Source organism: Triturus cristatus, chromosome 5_2 (assembly GCF_964204655.1).
Source record: "Triturus cristatus chromosome 5_2, aTriCri1.1, whole genome shotgun sequence".
Classification (NCBI taxonomy): domain Eukaryota; kingdom Metazoa; phylum Chordata; class Amphibia; order Caudata; family Salamandridae; genus Triturus; species Triturus cristatus.
In genome coordinates, this window is record NC_140588.1 from 52,141,751 (window position 1) to 52,157,032 (window position 15,282).

The 15,282-nt window shown below is 41.4% G+C and overlaps 1 long non-coding RNA gene across 5 annotated transcripts in view; it reads left to right on the top strand.

Moving 5' to 3' along the window:
- Positions 1-1,724: 1,724 nt before the first annotated feature.
- LOC146822647 (uncharacterized) overlaps positions 1,725-15,282 on the top strand; it is a 332,500-nt gene continuing 318,942 nt past the window's right edge. For all 5 annotated transcript variants that reach the window (XR_014961810.1, XR_014961811.1, XR_014961809.1 and 2 more), the window contains exons 1-2: positions 1,725-1,873; positions 5,801-5,952. This is a non-coding gene — a long non-coding RNA (uncharacterized LOC146822647). The remainder of the gene's footprint in view (positions 1,874-5,800; positions 5,953-15,282) is intronic.

Genomic DNA, 15,282 nt, shown 5'->3' on the forward strand with positions numbered 1-15,282 from the left:
TCCCTTCCCAAATTCTCTCACATCACCCCGGTTTTGAAATCCCTTCACTGGCTCCCCATTCGCTTCAGATCCCTCTTCAAACTTGCTTGCTTTGCCTTTCGCGCCCACTCCCGTTCTGCCCCTGCTTATATCACCTCCCTTATTTCTTCCTATGCTCCTAGTCGCACTCTCCGCTCTTCCTCTCTCTCTCTCCTTCACATCCCCCGCTTCCGCAAGTCCAGATCCGGGGGAACTCGTCTTAGCTCCCCAGTTCTGGAATAGTCTTCCACTTCATCTTCGCTCCATTCCTATTTTCAGCCATTTCCGTAAAGCCTTAAAAACTTTTCTCTTCTCTTTGGCTTTTCCCTCTTAGGTCCCCTGTGTCTCCCTCTGTGAGTTCTGACCCAGGTCCCCCAGCGCCAGGAAACCGCTTGGTAGCAGTGCGCTTTATTAAATATTGTTTTCATTTTCATTTTTCATTCATTTTCACGCATCACGTCACACTTTGAGACATACACCTCTCTTTTTGTTTTTTTCACATCAACGCCTTTTAACACAACTAAAAAAGACATAAACACTATTTACATAACAGACATAAATGTGACCTAAAACCATAAGACATTGATACATACAAATACAGCAGCAATCCTGATTGTGATAATTTTTACAAGCATATCCTTTCCAACAGGAGGAAGTCCTACTACTTTACAGTTCTAATTGGGATTTTATCTTGTTTTGCCCTCAATTAACTTTATTGTACAGGTCCTAGAGAGGTCAGAGAATTATTTACAAACTCCTTTTGAGAGCGTCAACCATTCAGTTCGAGTGCACCTATTGTGGTACAAAATGATTTAATTTGGTTGCTGTAAACCTCTCTTTGGAGAGAACCAACGCGTTTTGACCTTCAGTGGGTAGGACCAAGCACGATATTTCAAACGAAGGTCTTCATCAGGGCAGGGCTTTGGACGGGTAGGAAATTAGGTGCCTGCATGAGTAAAAAATTAAAAGTCTGGTGAAACACTAAATCCAGAGTCTGCTGTGTCATTTATATTGACTCGAATTAGGCTCTCGACATACCATCTTGGGCTTGTGTGATGAAAAGAACTGGTACTCCTAAGTTCTTGTGTTTAGGTGATTCTTTTCGGCTTTCATCAAATCTATGATGGGGGAAAAAGGAAGAAATGGGGGGAAAGGAAGAATTGATTTCTATTATATGAGGCTTCCTTTATAGAATTTGTTAGATCTAGCGCATACATTATTTCTTTACTTTCTCAGTTTTTATTAGTGAAAGCAATACCGCTTGTCTTAGCGACACCTCTGGTGTGGGAAAGACCCAGTGTGACCATGAGGAGTAAGACCCTTTAAGTACAACTCCCCGGTGTTCTCGTGTTTTTGGAAGGGCTGTGCGCATGGCGCTTGAAGTGCACAGTGCTCGGTGTGCGAGTGATATATTGCCCCTTATGGCCTTGTAATCCCATGCTTGGTAACGTAATACTCATTCAGGGCCGGCTTTTGGGCGGTGCGAGTGGTGCGACCGCACCGGGTGCCAAGGTCAGTGGGGCGCCGGGCGCCACCATACCTGTGTCTCTTAAATCGGCAGTCACTCCAAAAGCCTGCACTATTAAACGGTTGTCCCTCTTTCTTTTCTACGAAGTTAATCTTCGTAGAAATGGAAGAGGGGAAAACAGTGTTAACAAATCAGGAGACACGCTTTTGCCCGCCCATGCGTTGCTCTGCCTCTGTGTAAGTGTTTTGATTAGCTGCCGCCTGCCTGTAACTTAAACTACATCGCGGGAGGCGGGCGGGCCCTGGAAAAGTCAACAGATACTTCCGGCGGCTAACATTACTGGTGTGTGCTCTCCAGTCCACGGGTCGGGATTTCTGCAGCATAAAGGTGAGTTAAGTCAACTTTTTTTATTAATCAAAAATTGTCCAAGTTAGTGTTAAATGAACAATATAGGGTGGTGACCTCCCCTCCTTCTGCCCCCTCCCACGCGGCGGTATACTTGGTGGACAGCGCTTTCTGAATCTCACCTGCCTCGAATGTAAACAGCCAAACGCTAGAGCACTGAGGCAGGCCTGGCTGCCCTCGGAGTGCCCGAGGATGCGCAGATCTCCGTTCTCTCCCACACAGGCCTTCCTAAGCCCCGCTGCCCTAACAGTGGCCACCTAGCCCCCTCGAGACTTCCACTCTGCAATCGGACTGTGCTTTATCATGTTCTGCTGTCACCGCGGTTTCCTCCTTTCTCTATAAATATATTCATGCCACTTATCTCTACCCGTCACTCCCTGTCACCCCGCCGCCTATACTCTCGCCCACATCTGCCAAGTTTGCCGCCCTGGCGTGTGAATCCACCATCTTACGGGTGACAGAAGGATTTAATTGCATGTCAAAATTAAATCTCTTTAGATGAAGAACAATTCAACAGCGCCTCTGCCTAATCAAATTAACTAAGTCCGTTTTGATTTTCAATTATCTACTTCAATGGAACACTTTATCCAGCGCAGCTGACAAGCCCACATTTTAATGGAGGTGCCAGGCTGCAGTTAGCATGAGAGGCCACGGGGCCCGCCCTCCGCACACCCGCCGCGCGGTGCCACCACGTGCCCAACATAATAATCTAGAGCCCTCCTTTAACAGCCCTTCAACACCTTCGTGAGTAGAAAACACTTCCTGTGCTTTCGCCTGGTTCTAGTGAGGGTGTATCACTCCCTGCTCTCAAGCACGCAAGCGAAAATATGGCAAAATGTGTAAACCGCTGCAGCTCGAGCTCACGTATGCACCGAAGGCTGGGTTCACGCCGTGGCTTGGGGAGGGACAATCATAGTCGTGACCCAGAGCCAGGAGCCCAGAGATAGGTGCCCAGTGCACACAAGGGCCAGCAGCATGCATTGCAGTTGCAGAGGGGCACAGCAGCCTGTTAACTCCCTGCCGCCCCCCTCTCGGATCTTAATCTGTAGGCGAGTGAGCTCTGTCTGACAGGATAGCTCGCTGTTCCTGTCTGTCCGCCTGATACCAGTGGTAGTGGGGCACGCTTCAAGTGTGGTCACCTGATATCAATGTGATGATGGCACACTTCCTGTGGGCTTGCCTGAAAGTATGGCACACTTCCTGTGTGCTCCCTTGATACCAGTGAGAGTTTGGCACATTTACTGTGAGCTCGCATGATACCAATGAAAGTGGGGTACACTTCCCGCGTGTCCGCCTATCAATGGGAGTACAAACAATCATTTTTGGGGTTAGGCCCATATAAAGCGCCGGCAAGTCTGGGCCGCTGAGATAAAAAGATGCCCCACCCACTTGAATGATTATTCAAATCGGTACAGTCTGAGATTCAGGCAGACCCATCAAATGAATTGGATGCCAACATTAAATACAATTATCTCATCCTTTATTCTTCACATATAAGAACCATAGAATAGAGCAAAACATTCCAACATAAATTCTTTGGAAATATAAATGACAATAGTGAGGGTACTTGCCACTCTTTAATCAAAAGATCATGTGCTCATACTAAAGTTCTCTACCATAAGTGCTCCCCAGTTAAAACTAGTGACAATAGTGTTGTATCAAAAATGATCCCTAAATTGCAACCATAACAATCCATTAGGACACCACTCCAAGTTATTCAGTTCCTACACGCGTGACTATGCATTTGCAAACATCATTTAAAGTCCAATTTTCAATTTACAAAACAATAGGGTAAGGTATGACAGTAAGATGTTAGGGCCCAGTAAATCAGTTTTCGTGCCCGTCCATCAAATTTTGGCGTGGGGGCGTCGTGTTCAATGCTTTAAAAGCACCTAATGGGGGGGGGGGGGGCGTGGCTAGCGCCCGCGGACAATGGCGGTTTTTATGTAGCTCTCCCGGGCAGCGCGGTGAGGAGGGACCGCAGCGAGATTCCCGACGTTTCTTCTACACCTAGAAGTCATGAATTTTGACTTCGGAATGGTTGTGGCACTGCTGGGGTGACTTTAAAGCCTCGTATTTACCTGTGGCTCTTCATTTACCTCGGCGAATGTTCGAAGCGCCGACTTCATTCGTCACGTCCGCCATTTTGATTCCTCGTTGACGGAGCCTCCTGTATCAGCGCGGTCAGAGCTTTATGCATGGCGCTTCCTGCTTAATGAAGGTAACGGCGGATTGACATTACTATTCTTCATTTCGATAGCCTACTGCACGCCTTGATGTACCTTCTACACCTTTAAGTTTTGGCCCTTTTTAGAGCGTTTTTTTTTTTTTTGTGCAACTTGGGTTTCCTCTCACCTCTGGCTCCTCCTTCTTCCTCACAGCGACGCTGCAGTATGTGTGAACATTATTTTGCGGATATTCTTCTCTACAATTCACCAGACATGGGCCGCGTTCTATGTCTTACTTTAATGTGACATATTTTCATTTATTTCATAAAGATATGTGAAGTTAATACATGTACCTGTGACCGCCATTTTGTTGTTGCTCCTAACTGAACCCTATTCTTCGTCGCTTTGCAGTGTAAAAAGATTTCTAACTGCGCTCTATGATGAGTATTGCTTCACTTACAGGTTATTTCGTCCTGGCTCTTTCAAATGTATTGACACAGTGCTGACTTTTTCACGCTTTTGGATGCCACTGTCACTTTTTACTGCTGTTCATTCTTTCCTTATTCTGTGGCTACTACTTTTGCTTTTGTTGTAACATCTATGGGTAGATTGTACAAGGAGCTACACAAGCCTTCTCCAACTCCTCGTAAATTTCTTTTTCAAACGGGGTCTAGATACAGGTGTCTAGAGATGGATGACTCTTCTGATCCATCGGCTAAGAGTTCTTCTTCAGTCTCTGTTCCACACACTAGTGGCGTCACTAAAGCTTCCACCAAAAGGCTAAAAAAAGACCCTCCTTCTCCTCCCAAACAAACCTCATCAGTAACGATGGATATACTTTTGGAAGAAATTAGGGCTTTACGCCCTTTTATTGAAGAAACTAAATCTACTCTTGAGGAAACCAAATCTACTCTTCAGCTGCTTTCTGACAAGTGGTCGAATATTGATGGTCGTGTAACCCTTGTAGAACACCATGTTGACACTCTTGCTTCCTCTGTTGCCAAGGTTGATCCACTGTGTGTTCAAGTGTCTGCACGCCACAAACAAATTGAGAATTTGGAGAACAGAAGTAGGAGAAATAACCTCCGCATTTATGGCCTGGCGGAAAATTCAGAGGGATCTGATGCCTTAGCATTTTTCAAATCCTTTTTACCAAAGATTCTCCAGCTGCCGGATACCACCAGTCTGAACATACAAAGGGCTCATCGGTTAGGTCCTCCTCCAACTGGCTTCTCGACCACTCATGCTAAAAAGCCGCGACGTGTTATACTCTATTTTTTGGAATATACCGATTTACTCACTGTTTTGTCTGCTGCCAGGGCACTTCCTCGACTCACTGGGTCTGGTAATCGGCTTTTCTTCTCACAGGATTATGCAAAATCTACTGCTGATCGGCGTAAGGACTTCCTTTCACTTAGACCACAGCTCCGATCTATGGGAGCGAGATATGGACTTTTTCATCCTTGCCTTTTCAAGGTGACTTTCAATAATAAGACTACTACTTATGATGATCCGCTGAAACTGAAGAGCTTTCTATATTCTCACAATGCTACCAGTATGGACACTGCTGCATCGTCTAGTTCTTAATATTTGGTTACATTTACCTGCATTGTATTAGTGACTGTACGCTTGTTCTTGGTTGGTCTTTTATGATTGTTATGTTTATACAGTCTTCTCAATTGGTTGTTTTTTGTATATGTTCTTCATATCTAACGTTCACCCTTTTCTCCCCTTCATACAGATTTCTTCCTTCACATCACCATTCACCTTCATGCCCCTGGAGTTCGTTGCGGTTGTCTTTCCTCCCTGCCTTCCTTCCCTTGGGAGCTTATGACTCGTCATTGCTCTATGTGGCCTCCACCCTCCTCTCCTTTTGTTTGTCCTCGACAATATGTAAGTTTATTATTCTTCCTCTTCTGTTTTATTGTTCTTTCATTTACTTTTCTTTCTTCTTTATGCTCTTTAGATCCTTCTTTCTTCTTGATCCAGTTTTTCCATTTTTCTTCGTTCCTGCTCTTGTTTATACTATATCTCCATGCTTTTACTTTCCCTTTCTTTCCTCATCATGTAACTGGTTTTTACTTTGATGTTCTTCATGTCACTATTCTCCTTTATCTTTGTTGTCTCTTATTACCATATATATATGCTTTTCATATCTTTTTCTTGGTTTATTTTTCTGCTTCTTCCTCTACTGATATATTGATATGTTTGTTTTTTTTAACACTATTTCATGCCTTTGAAAATATTTTCTTGGAATGTTAGAGGTTTACATTCACCAATTAAAAGACAGAGAGTGTTATCCCATCTGTCCACACTAAATGCAGATATAGTTTGTTTACAGGAATCACATTTATCAGCAGTTGAATCTGCCAAATTGAAAAGGGGTTGGGTAGGCGAAGTGTATTTTTCTCCAGGTGATGGTAAACGTAATGGCGTTTTGATTTTATTTAAAAAATCTCTTCTAGTCCAGTCAGTAACGCATTTCGCTGATATTTCAGGTAGATGGGTGTTAGTCAATTTTAATCTCGACAATGTTCCTATTTCCATTTTAAATGTGTACGCTCCCACATGTGGGGACGCCTCTTTTTGGTCCTCTTTAGCTCCGCTAATTACTCAACATTATGTTGATAATTTCATTCTAGTAGGTGACTGTAACAAAGTATTTGACCCCTTTCTGGATAGGCATTCAGCTAGCGCCTACATCCCTCATAAGTCACAAAATCCTTTTACTCACCTTATCGCACAATTCAAACTTACTGATGCCTGGAGACTCTGCAAACCCACCTCCCGAGAATACTCTTTCTTCTCACCCCCTCACCAAACTCAGTCTCGACTAGATTATTTTTTTCTCTCACATCACCTTACTCAGTCCCTCATTTCTTCTGACATTGGCTCCATTTTAATATCAGATCATGCTCCAGTTTCCATTATATTGGATGTTCTACAGAATCCTATTTCCTTTAAAAAATGGCGCTTTAATAATGCTCTCCTTCTTGATGCCCAATTTGTATCTTCTTTCACGTCCTTTTTTCATGAATATTTTTTGTTTAATCATACAGGTGAAGTTCCATTTCCTGTAGTCTGGGATGCTTTCAAAGCGTCGGCTAGGGATTTCATCATTACTTATGTTCCCCGTAAACGGAAGAAAGCCCAACAGGACACTATTGTTCTACTTTCCAAAATTAAATATTTGGAGCACTTATATTATACTACTAACTCAAAGATTGCTTAAACGACCTCATCTCTGCCAAACTTCAATTTAATAAAATTTCCACATCTAATGCCTCTACTTTTCTCTTAAAATCCAGCGCCAAGTTCTACGGTGGACAGAACAAGGCTGGTAAGTTGTTGGCTAATTACTTAAAGGTCAAACATAACAAAGTCAACATCGAATCTGTTTATGGTCAAGATGGATTGCTGAAACATAAGAATGAGGACATCTTACAAGAATTCTTGCATTTTTATGAAACATTATATTCCTCTGAAGCATCTTCGTCCGAACAGTCCATCTCCCAATTTTTGTCTACCATATCTTGTCCTTTTGATACTCCTCCGGACCTTTCTTCCTTAGAATTTGATCTTACTCACAGGGATCTTCTTCAGGCTCTTCACACTCTCAAACAGGGTAAAGCTCCGGGGCCGGATGGCTTTACTGTTTAATTCTTCTCCTGTTTTTCAAACTTGCTAATTCCCAAATCGCATTTGCTTCTCTCTACCTTTCTTCAAACTGGTTCGGCTTCTGTTTCCTTCACTGATACCCTTATTTGTATTATTCCGAAACCGGGTAAAGATCCACAGCATTGTAAAAATGATCGCCCTATTTCTCTGGTAAACATTGACTACAAATTTTTTTCTAAAGTATTGGCTTTGCTTTTAGAATCTTCATTACCCGAGCTTTTAGGGAAAGAACAATCTGGCTTTGTCAAGGGCAGATTGTTATCGGATAACACCAGATTATTTTTTGACGTTCTCTCTAAGACTTCGCATCACCCTCATTCCCTTGCAGCCATAGCTTTGGATGCAGAAAAAGCTTTTGATCGAGTTGAATGGCCTTATTTATTTGAAACTCTGAAGTGGTTCGGTTTCGGACCAAAAATTTCTTCCCTGATTTCCTTTCTTTATTCTCGTCCTAGGGCTGCTATTTCGGCGAATGGAGGCTTATCTTCTTATTTTTCGTTAGGGAGAGGGGTTAGGCAGGGATGCCCACTTTCGCCCTTTTTGTTTAATCTTGCTCTAGAACCTTTCCTTTTGCGAATTCGTCAGAATGATAATATACATGGTTTTAATTTTCATGATTCCAACATTAAAATGGCAGCTTATGCTGATGATGTCTTATTATTTATATCCCAACCAGTCACCTCCCTTCCAGCATTCTTAGTCGAAGTTCATTCTTTTGCTCAGGTTTCGGGTTATAAACTAAATAAAGATAAATGCGAGATCTTGCCACTCACTAAAGGAACTTTCAAGGATGACTTTTCTGCTTCAGGGTTTACTTGGAGCCCTAACTCTATTAAATATCTGGGCCTCCATTTTCATTCCTCTCTCTCGGGCACAATCACTAAGTCTATGGAAGATTGCATACAAAAATTAACTATTCTCACTAGCAAATGGCATCCTCTCTACCTGTCATGGTGGGGACGATTAGATACCATCAAAATGATGCTCTCTCCCATTGTTTTGTTCACAATCTCTAACATTCCGCTTCCTATCCCCTTGAAATATTTCAAGAAGATTAACTCTATTCTCTCTTCCTTTTTGTGGGGGCATAAAAAATCTCGTATGTCTTTGTCTAGGCTGATGCGTTCTAAAAGGGAGGGTGGGGTGAACTTTCCAAACTTTTCCTTGTATCATAAATTTTTCCTGTTACATCAAGTTTCTCATTGGCTTGAAGACATCTCATTAACATCTCCTCTCTGGTTAACCTTAGAACAGTCTTTCATTTTTCCCTTCTCTTTCAAAGAGTATCTTATGTTCTCTCGCAGACCTCAGTCCATTTCAACTCCCATTCTTAAACATACTTCCAAAATCCTTCCTTGTTTACCTGATTCATCCTTTTTTGATCAACCTATTTGGCATAATACAGCCATTTTAATCAACAATAAGCCAGTCTTTTGGAAATCTTGGAGAACACGTGGTCTTATTTGGGTGAGGCAATTGTTCCATCATACTCAAATCATTCCTTCTGATTTAGCTGCCACTTCTTTTAATCTTCCTCTTGCTTTTCAAACCAAATATTCATTGTTGACTCACGCTTTACAGCAAGCCTACGAAGTTCATCTTGCTGCACCTCCCTCATCAATTCCCACGTCATCTGATACGCCCTCGTAGAATTCTTTACTTCTTACACATTCTAAAGCTTCCAAGATATACGCTTTTTTTCACACACTGTCCTATCCCCGCACCAAAACCACTACAGAGGAACATTGGGGAAATGATTTTGGAACTTCATGGCCTGTTGTGTTATGGGACAAATTGTGGTTGAAAATTCGTAGATCCTCCAGGGCGGCCAATACTACTCAAACACTATTTTTTATTTACAATCGTTTATTGTTTTCACCACTCACTCTCAGCAACCATTTCCCAGATACCTCAGACAAGTGTTGGTCCTGTTCTTTACCAGGTGCTGATCTTTTCCACATGCTTTTTGATTGTCACTTTGTTCTTAATTTTTGGAGGCAGGTTTGGTCTCAAATTAACAAGATTTTTTCCTCCACCCATCCCTTTTCTCTATCTCATATTTTCTTAGGGAGCTTATCTCCCATCTGGGAGCATTGCACTAGTAGCGTTAGGATAATTGATTTGCTATTAGCTGTGGCATTTCAACAAATCACCAAAAACTGGAAGGATTTCACCAAATTATCTTATAAGGCTTGGTGGTATGCTGTTTGCTACAATCATAGATTAGACACAACTTTTGTTTATCCCTTAACCTTAGCTGTTAAACAAAGAGAATTGTGGAGCCCAGTTACAGCATTTTTTGACGTGAGTGCCCGTACTTCTCTGTCCTTACTCCCGATACAGCAAGAAGTTTCTAAACCTCCATGATTTCCTGTTATTTCTCAATAAGGTACTTCTTCTGCGTTCTCTTTTTTTTTTTCAATTTTGCTATTGATTATATTGTGTATTTCGTATTCCTTATTAATGCTTTATTCCATATCAATTGCCAGTTTTTGCTTATATTTTCTCTTAATCTTTGATACCTTATTTTACAGCCTAAGTTATTGTCATTACTTAACTAGCTATTTATCTATTTTTAGTTACCTTTTTCTTACTTTTTATCTTACTATGTAATATTTGAGCATTTCTTATTTCAATAAAAAAATTCTGAAACTAGAAAAAAAAAAAAAGCACCTAATGCCGCGTACTTTGTCCCCGCAATAAAAATGACAACTCCAGCGATTAATGTTCTTCCTGGAGAGAGTCCGGAGCTTTGTCTAGTGAAAGTGTTGACTGATCAAAGGGCAGAGGGTTAACATGCCTGCTGCAAAGAACTGTGTCCCATTAACATCACAAAGTGCATATAATACAAATAGGTCAATGGGTTACCAGTTTTGCCAGAGATCCTTTACTTACTTGCAGTATATACGTTGAAATCTTAATATAGAGCATGAGCTAATAACTGCCATCAAAGAGCTGCATGCAAACTGCAAGGGAAATATTAGAGCTATATATTTTTTTGCCCAGACTTTTGTTGTCCTAATATTGCAAAGGGTGTTCATTTGGGTAGAAATCAATTCTTATTATTAAAGAAAACCCTTAACAATGGTGTTACATTTTAAATTCTGAATTTGTGCTTTTCTAGTCCAAGGACTCTTAAACTATACTGCCTACCAGAATGGATGACATGTGACTCCTACCCCTTGTAGGCCTCTATCTTATGCAACATTTCCTATATACTTATTTTCACAGCGATGATTGATTGTCTCAGTGCAATGCGTGTTTGATGTAAAGTTTTCTGACATCTTAAACTGGCATGAGTGGCGCTATAAAACAAAATGAATCTAAGAGACAGTGGTTATGGCGACTTGAGGGGCACTGTCAAATGGTGGCAGTGAGGGAATTTGTGGTGGAGGTGGTCATTAGGGGGGCGCCAACAAACATTGTCGCACAGGGCGCCACCAGTGCTAAAGCCGGCCCTGTACTCATTGGGATCCCAAATACCTGATTTGTTTGTAGTTGGCACTTATTTTTCTTCGCGGTTTTAACTTTCTGGTCTGCGGAACCGGCGCGTGTATTCTCATTCAACCATCTTTGGGTTTCCCTCGATCTTTGTACTTCCACTTTTCCGCGCGCCGTATCTATGACCGGAAGTGATCGTCCTTGTTTAGCAGTGCCTGATTTCCCGTAATCTGCGTTGTCATGCCAAAATTCGGAAGCGTTTTACCAGGGCTCTGTTTTCGGGGGCTGTTTTCTTTGCCTGCTTGCATCTGAACCTTCTTGCCATCTTCCATAGTGTTCAGCAATGTTACTCATGGTTAACTTCACGGTAAATCCTCTTTGATTTTTCTCCTTAACTCTGTGTTTGGCATCAGATTAGAGATGATTTCAATCTGGGTTCTCAGCTTGTAGAAGGGAAAACCTGTTTTGTAAATACTATCGGGCTTGCGAACTCTATTGTGCATCCCCCGATTGTGCCATGAGATTGCCTTGATTTGGCTCGTATGTTTTTTTCTTGGTTGATCAGTCTTCACTCTCAAATTTTTATTGGTTTAGATCGGTTTCCACCTTTTTTTTTGCACTTGCCAATTGTTTGGCAGTGTGGAGAGTACCGTTGCGAGCCTGTAAGTTGTAGACATTGGAACTTTTGAGGCATCTTTTTAGGTCTCGCCTGAGCCAGCGCTTTAGCGCTGCTCTGGCGAGAGCTATAGAAAACGGGGATTTGGAAGTGCAAACGAGTGCTTTTCAGGCCCCCAACTACAGTGCATGTGCGCCGGGCGCGCGCACCATTTGGCAGCCTGCGTGTACATTTCGCGGGCGCTTTGATGTCCTCAGTGAGCCGCGCGGCCACTGAAAACATCAAAGCGCCCGCTAAAGTGCTCACCATATGCCAGCCTTCCCTGTGTTGCTTTAGCACTCACCGCCCCTCCCCCCCCTCCATGTTCTTTTGTGTCAGCAGTTACTTTTGAAGCTCATTGATTATTTTGCCATCCGCTTCTGTCACCCCTCCTGCCATGTTTATTTTGAACTGCCTCACACCTTGTTACGTGACAAGTGACATAACGGCTTCAGTAAACACTACTTTGTTGAGCTTGTTTCCGGTGCCGTGCTTCTTTCATAATTGCCGCAGATCCTGTTCTGTTTTTTGCTACCCTCGTCCCGGCCGCCACAATAAATCTTTCATAGTTGCGGCTGCACCTCCTGCTCTGTTGCTTGTTTTAAATAGGGTTGTTATAATGAAAACAAGACCACTGTTACGAAAGTGTATTTATACTCACAATTTATAGCATATCTGCTTGGTGTCAATAACATCATTAGAGCTGCATTATTCGTACATAGCCTATTTTATACAAGCTGATGGTAAGTCTTAAATCAGAATAGGACACAAATATAACCGAGTGTAATGGTTAAAATAGCTAGTGTCATTTTATGTTGGGTCTTTCATAAGCCAAACAAATCAATTCTCATCACAGAGCTTAGATGAACAGGGGGTTCTTGCCCAAGCTACGCAGCCTTGTGACAACGAGCCAGAGTGTTGTTTAATACTATGTTCACATAAAAATGCACATTTAACAGTTTGCAGAAAATGAAGGGGTTTCTCAACGGAATTAGTTTGAACGAAGACGTTAAAAAAATCCCTCCACGCCCCAACTTTGTACTGCACCTGTAGTACAGGTGCCAGCTCTTTTTAAGTCAAATTTGAGAGACCGAAGCATTGTTTTTTTTAACCATTTAATCGAGTACCAAAATGTCGGAAACCAGGAACATGCGTATCTTCCTTCGAAGCAGTGATGTTTTTAATTAAAGCAAAGCTCATAAATATTTTACAGCTATCTTATTACGCTTTGGATGGCTCTGCTTGTCCATGTGAGACATTTTTTAAAGATAAATTAAAACAAAGCTGAAAGGAAAAAAATCACAATATAAAATCAAGTAAAACAAGCATTGGCATAGACAATAGGTCTCGCCTTTGGGACCTTATAAGTGTTTAGCCATGCAACAGTTGATGTTGTTGCACCAAGGATATTGTGCTGCATAACTAAATACTTATAAGACCCAAAAGCGAGACCTATTGGCTATGCCAATGCTTGTTTACCTCCTGAGGTTCTTCCGCAATGGATTATCTCATTCATTTCATTAAGCCCATTCTCGATTGTATTCAGATACATTATTGTTTTCGCCTTAAATCTGGAGAGTAAGCTGTCAATGTTGTTGCCTGTTATATTTTTTAGTATTGTCCATTTTATATCATTTGGGCCGTGGTTTCTTTCGATACAGTGGTGAACCATAGGTGCATTTGGGATCTTACATCTTATACTTGTGCGATGTTGAGTTATTCGCTTCTTTATAAGCTGAGTGGTCTTTCTGACATAAGCCTTTGGGCATGGACAAGTAACACAATAGATGGCGTTATGTGTATTGCAGTTGGTAAATTCCTCGTGCTTCACAAATGTATTACCATATGTGAATATGGTTCCCTCAATCGTGCTGTCACATGACAAACAGTTGCCACATCTCTTATGCCCTTCTATAGGAGGTAAGGACAGTAGTGTGCAAATTGACTGAACGTTCTTCCTTTTTGCAGTGTTTGCACGCACTAGCCTGTCCTTTATGCTTCTGTTTTTCTTTAGAGCAAAGATTAGGGTGTTTATGAATGGTTCAAGTGTCCACAGTTGGCGCTTTCATCTTTTTGATGCTAGTTTTTACAGCACTTAAAAAACTCATAATTCCAGATCTTCTTATTGGATTTTTGTCGTTTAGTTGTCAAATAATTTATTAGCATTCACTCTAGTTGTCTAAATTGGTGTGGAATTTTTCTTCTGTTGTGTTTGCACTTTATTTCTGTTTGTGTGCTGCATAAATACTTTACACATTGGCTCTAAATTAATCCTGACTGCTTTTTGTGCCAAGCTACCCAGGGTTAAGCATAGGTTAATTTTGTGACTTTTTGCGGTTCACCCTGCCAGAGATTGTGGCTTGACCAGGGCTCACACCCAATCAAACAATAACCCAATTTCTCATTATGTGTTTAGGTGAATTCTACCTCACACACCACAATTGTCCAATACAAAAATTCATACATCGCTTTTTGCTGACGATGCTGTGTACCTATCTATGACTGACTTCTCGATGTGTAAACTAATTGGCAAATGTTATGAATACTGTACTGCAAAGGACCTGAATCAACAATGTAAAAGAAGAAAAGTCATGCTAATGGAGACGGTTCACCTCTTAAAAATCCGTTCACAGTCAGAGATCAGTCTCTTGAATGCGTAAATATTTTTGACTTCCTGGGTATTCATTTTAATCATAAGTTTGGTTGCTTCTCCCATGTGATGATACCTGCCAGTATTTTAAATAAAACTGCCAATGCAGTGCTGAGATGTGTGCAGCAGACCAGCAGTCCATCAAACATAAAAGAGGGCCCCTGAGCAAACAAATATAGAGGCAGAAGATACAGGGAAACAAATGCATAAGCAAAATACATAGAAAAACTGCCTGAAGGGTTCAGTTGGCCGAGTATTTCACCATACTTCAAGGATGCTTACCAAATCATTTCGGAGTCATGGTATACATGTATATATTTTCCGCAATGATGTTAATCAGACATATAGAAAGTCATCAATCTCATCATCCAAAGTTTTATCAAAAATATAAATTGTTTATTGTGGTCGTTTCCATATAAATATACATATATCCGTACATATCACAACACATGACATTCCAAAGGTTCATAAATAACAAGGAAACGGTGTACTATACATTCAGACACCATGGAACTACCGACACTGATACTCAGATTCCTCACCTATGCAACTCACACCACATTCATTTAACAGACATTCTTACACATATCAAAAAGCCACAGACCAACAATACGACAATACTACAAATACCAATAATAACAGAGCACAATAGTGTAAAACATATATAGAAAAGAGAGAGAAATATATCCATATTCAATTATTTTGCATACAAATATGTAATAAATTTGCTTCTTAAAACTCGTTGCTTGATATCTCATACATTAAATGTTCTAATAATCATGTCTTGTTGTCTAGTAAT